Source organism: Ictidomys tridecemlineatus, chromosome 4, assembly GCF_052094955.1.
Source record: "Ictidomys tridecemlineatus isolate mIctTri1 chromosome 4, mIctTri1.hap1, whole genome shotgun sequence".
NCBI classification, from domain to species: Eukaryota; Metazoa; Chordata; class Mammalia; order Rodentia; family Sciuridae; genus Ictidomys; species Ictidomys tridecemlineatus.
In genome coordinates, this window is record NC_135480.1 from 158,085,524 (window position 1) to 158,092,431 (window position 6,908).

Here is a 6,908-nt window from a genome sequence, read left to right on the forward strand (position 1 = left end):
TACCCTCTCAGTGACCATGACTTGGCTGTGGAAAAACGCCAGCCTACAAAAAACCAGAGACGTTTTGAGAAACCAATCTCTATGGAGATAGCTTACAGGTTAAAATATATATTTATATATATATCTTACTAATCCCTGCTTTGCAAAGAACATCAGCAAGTGTGTGTAATACCAGCAAACCCTGAGCTCTCAATAAATCAGAAAACAATGGAAGCATTGTCTGAACTCACCAAATAGTCCTTTGCTCCCACAGTGCAGAACTCTCTAATCTGTGTGCAGCCAAAACTCAGCCCAATCTTATCGAACAAAATTGATTTATGAGAGGAAAAACCTAAAAAGGGAAGCAGTAAAATAATGATATTAATTCTAATAATACATTGACTAGTGCTCACATAAATCACCCTCTCTATTCAGATTGATTTCATAAACTGTAAAAACTCCAGGAATAAGCCCATCTCCAGCCCAGACAGCTACCAGGGCCTCCTCATGCAGATAGAACTCAGGAAAAAGGGTGGGGGGTCTGCTGGAAGTTCAGAGGAATTTTGCCTGAGAAAGGCCTGTGGGATCAGCCCCAGAGGTATGGATATAATTGGCCACACACACAAATGTGGCCGCATCCAAACATTTTTGGCGACTCATGAAAGCTCCTTTCCTAGAGGCCACTTGAGTGTCCAAATAAAAGGGGATTTTTGTTAGTGAAAACTGGAAAGAATAACCCATCCAGGATCAGGCTCATAGGGCCTGGCCTGTTAAAATGTAGCACTGGGCTGGCCAGGGTTGGAAGAGTTACTGGCAGGGATTCGGAGCAGCCGTGGGGGAGTCAGGCATCACTCACAGGGAGAACTCCTCTGATGGTTCAGGGTTGCTTTCCTCAGCCCCAAAGAGCTTCTGCTGGGGCAGGAATCTTCCACATGGGGCAGATGGGAGAGAGTCTGGGGTTGTTCCTTCCTCCCTCTGGCCCAGATTCCACACCCCACCCATGAAGAGACTTCGTGATCCTAGGGGAGGGGGGCTCCATGGCTGGTCTGGTGGTGTGTGATGCCTAGGAACAGCAATTGCTCTCTGTGAGTTTGCAGGGTGTTGACAGGCTTGGGCCCAGGGAGCTAAGAGGGAAGCAGTGAAAGCTGTTTTGCAGAAATCAGGCCACAGAGGCCTTTTCTTATCACCAAAGGGCCCCTGGCTGAAGAAAACTTTGCTGCTGCTTGTTTCACAAAGGAAACTCTTTCCCCCAGTGCAGGCCCAGCTCAGCATTTGAATGGAGCAGAGGCCTGCTGGCTCTGCATCTATAGTTACTAGATAAAATACAGAATGTCTGATTAAATTTGAATTTCAGGTCAATGTTGGATATTAGTTTGTATAAATGTGTTAAATATTGTATGGAAAATAATTATACTAAAAATTATAGAGAATAATTGCTTGGTTTTCTTTTTTTCTGAAATTTGAGTTTAACTTGGCATCTTGTATCTTTATTCCTCCAATGAGGCAGAATTCTTAGATGCTCCCTGATGGCTCTTGCCCCTGAATCATCTCTTCTCTTGAAGGGAAGATGGAGCCTGTGGATATAATTCCTGTGATTATGTTATATTTCATGGCAGAGGGGATTTTTGTAAATGTGATTAAGGTTACTAATCAGTTGGTTTTGAGTTAATCCAAAAAGCAGATTATCTTGGGTCTAACCTAAGCATATCAACCCTGTAATTCTGAGTGAGAGGCCAGAAACAGGAAGTCAGAGACTCTAAGAAGTTGAGGATGTTCTGGTGGCCTTGGAGGAGCATACTGCTGTGTTGTGGACAAGGCCACAGGGCAGGGAGCAGCATCTAACCTGAGAACAGCTCCTGGTAGATGGCTAGCAAGAAAACAGTGAACTTTAGCTCTACACCAAAATGAACTGGGTTCTGCCAACGACCTAAAAGAGGTCCCAGGCCTGAGAGAGCAGAAAAGATAGCAGGACTGGCCAACACTTTGATTTCACCCTGAGCACAGAACTCATCTGTCCTGTGCCAGATCCCTAATCCCTAGAAACCATGTGCTAAAAATGGGTTTTGTTGTAGGCTGCTAAGTTTGTGGCAATGTGTTATGATGCAATAGTAACAGATGCATTTGCTAAATTTGGCAACCCTTTCTGATCCTATGGCCTCTAAGATAGGGGTTCCTGGTAGAGGCAGCAAGGACAGAGAGGAAATGAAGAACAGGGAGACAGATACACTAGACAAACTCTAGATTAGGGAACAGGATAGAAACAAGAGGGACGCTACAGCCCCCAGGCTTCCATTTGGAACTGAATACACACACACACAGAGTCTCCCTCCCTCCTTTCCCCTTCCCCTTCTCCTCTCTCTTTCTCTTTTTCCAGAAAGGCATGGAAGATGAGCTTGTCATCTGTCTCAAAAACAGATGCAGTTGCTAGTTCAGTAAGTAAACATGTGGTATCAGCCAAAGCCCATTACTCATCCAGAGCCATAAAAACATGCATTCCATTCAGGATAAATGTGTGAGAGTGTGTGAGTGTGTGAGTGTGTGTGTGTGTGTGTGTGTGTGTGTGCACGTGCACACACATTGGAGGAAGGTTATGAATATAAACAGAGAAGGTGAGAGCCTGCCAGCCTAGACTCTCCCAGAGCATGGACTCAGCTTTTGTTCAGATCATGTAAATAAGCCCTCAGAGTCTAAAAGAAACTTGGATATACTTTTTAAGAGGGTCAGAAGACCTGTTTGTGTTTTTCAATTCTCCAAATGTTCTTTTGCTTATGGATTCCCCTAAAATGCCTTCCAGCGGTTTCTTCTGTCCCTCTGGCCTCACACTGCCCTTGAAAGTGGCTGGAGGAAACTCTTAGGTGTCAGCCAGTCAGTATGGAGAGGTTCTCTTTCATCCCCTGAGTGTCTGGAGATGCGAGTTTAATGAGAGGCATCGACCTTTGAATTATACAAATGGACCTCTTTAGCAATCACTTCCCTCCCCAGTCCATACCCACCCTCAGCTTTTAATCTTCTCAATTATATTTCCTTTTCATTGATTACTACTTTGCTAACTTTCAGATTGAGCAGGCAGTAAAACCTCAGCCACACAGGTAATGCAATTGCTTTTTGAGTCTGACGCCTGCATCTCACCTCCTGAGGGGCCCACAGCCCCCCTCTCAACCCTTTTTGGGTCTTGGCAGGTCCATCGGCCTTCAATTGATTTTGCAAGATGGCCCCTTCCATCCAGAGATCTGTGCAATCCTGGTTTAGAAGGAGGGGGGCTCAGTTGCGAGTTGTAAGTAGCAAAGAAGAGGGGGGTTTGCAGGCTGGCGAGTGTGGGAAGGGCACTCACAGACACTGGCCGCTTATAGCCAGGCCTGGGAGTGGGCAGGTGATGGCCTGGGAGCAGGGAGCCCTGGGTTTCTTTCCCACCTCTGCTCTGACTTTTTGAATGACCTTCACTGAACTACTTAACTTTCTGTGCTTTCCTCTTGGTGCCATCTGTAAGGGGGAAGACAATGGCACTTGTCTGTGAAAGTGCTTTGAGGGATACTGCATAAAGGATGTCATATAAAAGCAAGTGATGGGCGCAGTTTCCCATAAAGAGCCCTTGTTTTCTTCTGCAAGAGGCTTCATTTGAAGGCTAAGAAGAGAAATTGAGAAATTTCCTTGATATCTGAGGCCAGGCAGAGGATGTGGCTCCCAACCAGTGAGAAATCCCTTCTGTGGCTGGGGGCTCCAGAGCTGCTGCTGGGATGTCAGCTCCCGAGGGGCATGCTGGGAATCGGCTGGCAGAACAAGCAGCTCTGAGGTCTCTGTGCCGAGCGGCTCCGAGGGCCATATCAGGATTAGCCAAGTGGCCTGACATGTGGCCAGGGGGGGCTGCCTCCCAGTGATTTACGGGCATTGACGTGGGGACCCAGGAGGAAGGGGGGCAGAATCAGAGAAGTTTGGGGACATTTTCAAAACTGGAGGTCGTTCAGAGGAAATTACTCAATAAAAACCAGGTTTCTTTAACTGAATAGATCAATTTACAGCTCATAAGGTGGAAAAAGTCCGAGACTTCAAGATTCCGGCGGGTGGGTCTCCTACGGTTTCCTCCCTTGGCAAGGCGGCTGTGGCTTTGGCTCTCCCACCCGGGTGCCCCTTCTGTAGTATTCAGGGCCAGCATTTTTCTCTCATCTTGTTTCCCTCTTTCTCTGCTACTTAAATTTTTCTGGTTAGGATTCTTCCCCTCCTCTCTTCCTCCTTCAAGCCTCCCACCTTCAACCTCCACCTCCTTGCAGTCTGCTTAGGGAAGCGCCTATCGCTTTGTGTTCCCGATGACACGAATTCGTTTCCACGATTGCCCCTCTCAACTGCCCGCCTGCCCCACTCCCTCTGTTTTTCCCTCAGGTTCCCACAGCTTCTGCTTGTCTCCTCCAGCTGCCCGTAGTCTGTTTTTCTACAATTTCTCCCCCTCTGCCTTTTATCTTCCCTGCCCTTCTCCTTGGTTTTTCTCTTGGCCTTTCTTGGCTCCTGCTTGATGTCATTTATCATGAGCATCCAATGACACCATCACCTATTGACTGGGCTTCTCCGTCATGTTGCAGCAACAGTTCTTGGGAGGCAGGATCACAGGAAGATGGACGGGGCCCTGATGGAGTTGTAATAAAATTCCATCGTCTATCAATCATTCATCCATCCACACACCCATTATCCATCCATCCATCCATCCACTACCCACCCATCCACCCACCTGTCTACCCAAGTCTTCATTTAACCATTAATTGATTTCTTCATTCAACAAGCATTCATTGAGCATGTGCTATATGCCAAACATTCACCATGTACTTGAGAGAGAATAGTAATAAAATAGAGGCATGGGTCCAGACATATGGAGCTCAAAAGGAGAGGCAGACATAAACAATCATACATAAAAATGTAAAACTTCAATAAATGCTAAGGAGAGGTGTATAGGAGCAAGATATCATCTCATTGGGATTTGACCTACTGAGGACTGGAAAATTAAAACTTAAGCTGAGATCTGAAGGCTTTGAAGAAAGAATCAGCAGGCAACAGAGATAGCTTTTGGTAAAGAGAGACCCTCCTCATCTCTACCATATACTCTCCCCTTTTCTGGCCAAGAATTCCCATTCTTTTAGTAGAATTCAAGGATATTAGGCCACCAATATCAAAGGCAACACATCTTATGGGATAAAAAGGATGATTTCAATGTATTCAGACTAAATAGTATTAATGGACATCAATTCCTCCCTGAGAATAGGCCTTAAATGAGGTCATGAAGAGGCATTTTACACCTGAGATGATGGACACTAGGAATCCTCTACCCACTCCACACTGTGCCAGGAGGACTGTGAGGGCTTGAGAGGGGAACAGGACACCCCCGCCCCAGCCTGCTGTTCCAGGTGTCAGCTGGCTGGCCCCCAAAACTGCTCCTTCCTTCTCTGGGACCTCAGTGCTTCCATAAACTTTGGAGAGCAGGCAATTCTAGAAGTCCAAGACCTCTCTTTTCCCTCTCACTGGCACTGGTCACAAATCCAAAGCGGCCATTGGGTTTCATGGCTTGATGGCCTCGTAATTGTTATTGGAACTCGTCTTGGATGGATTTACGGTAATGAACTCACCTAATAGCAAACCCGTCACGGGCCTCTCTGCAGACAGGCTCTTTCCTGAGTGAAGATATTAGAAAACCATTCTGTAAAGGAAAAGCAATACCGACTGGTGACTTTGAGTTCAGGAAAAACACCACTGTTTGGGTTTTTCTGTTGGCCTCTAACTTTAAATGCTACATTGGCCGGTTGCTAACCTACAGGGTTTTTGGCCAGGGCCCTGTTTATTTTGGCTCTAAGTGTATGTATCACAAGCAGTTTGTGTATTTTTGGGCATGTGTGTGTGAGCCTGTATATGTTATAAACTCCAAAACTTTTGAACACAAGGTTTTGTACTTTTTTTTTTTTTTCAAACAGATTCTTCTGGCCAAGAAAACTGGCACCTGGCAGGCAGGGCATCCATGTGCATTAACGACCTGCTTTCAGGCCACCTCACCCCATCACAGCCACCCTTTGGCTTGGCACAGCCTGGCACTGGCCTCTCTGGCTCCCCTGGACCCCTGTCTTATTGAATTATGAATGAGGGAGGTGGCTCCTGCCCAGTGAAAGGGGCTCCAGGGACAGTGGTGCTTTCTGTGTCACCTCAGTCTGCAGGCGAACACTCAAGTATGCCTGGGATAGGGAGTTTTCTTCTATCGGGGGCCAGAAAGCCTCCATGTTTTTGTGGCTTGGCATTAAGCAGCAAACAACTGCTTTTTTGTTCTCTCCTCAGATTATTTGTCCAAACAAAAGACAGCTGTCATGGGGAGAGAAGTACAATTTTTTCCAGCGTTTGCCCCTTTCTGTGCCCCTCCGCACAGCATGCTTTCTAACTCTGTGCATTTCCATAGCTCTGGGTCGGATTTCCAGTCTGCAGAATGCAAGGGTTTACAGCTCTGGAATGCTATCGCCACCAGGCCTCCTGACCTCAGGCAGCATTGGAGCTAAAGGTGACATTCACAGGATGGCACCATCCTCCCCTGAGTCTCAAAGTGTTCTCCAAGTCTATAAACCATGAACTCAGAACCATTCCCTTGAGAACAAAAGTATGGATAAACACTGAATCCTGAAATGAAAGAAGAAAGGTTGTCCTCTTCAAACTTCCATTTCTTTAGAAAGTTCAGAAGTCAGATCTTCTGCCTAACAAAGGATTGCTATGGAATTGAGAGTCATCTTTAGAAAAGACATGGCCTTAAGATTTGTATCTCATTAGAATATGGTAAAATATGCTAAACAACAAAATTAAATGATACAGAATTTAATCTTCCTCAGAGGCTTCTTGGGATTAGGTGTGTCCTTATCTGCCTGGCACACTCATGATTCTCTTGCAGACTTGGGCCAAATGTCACCTTCCAGGTG

The 6,908-nt window shown here is 46.2% G+C and overlaps 1 long non-coding RNA gene across 1 annotated transcript; it reads right to left on the reverse strand.

Annotated features, from left to right (window-relative positions):
* On the reverse strand, positions 1-5,705 carry LOC144376892 (uncharacterized). Its single transcript, XR_013437256.1, has 3 exons — positions 5,586-5,705; positions 231-331; positions 1-43 (listed from the first exon to the last, which is right to left on the reverse strand). It is a non-coding gene; the product is annotated as an uncharacterized LOC144376892 (long non-coding RNA).
* Between the last annotated feature and the right edge of the window lie 1,203 nt (positions 5,706-6,908).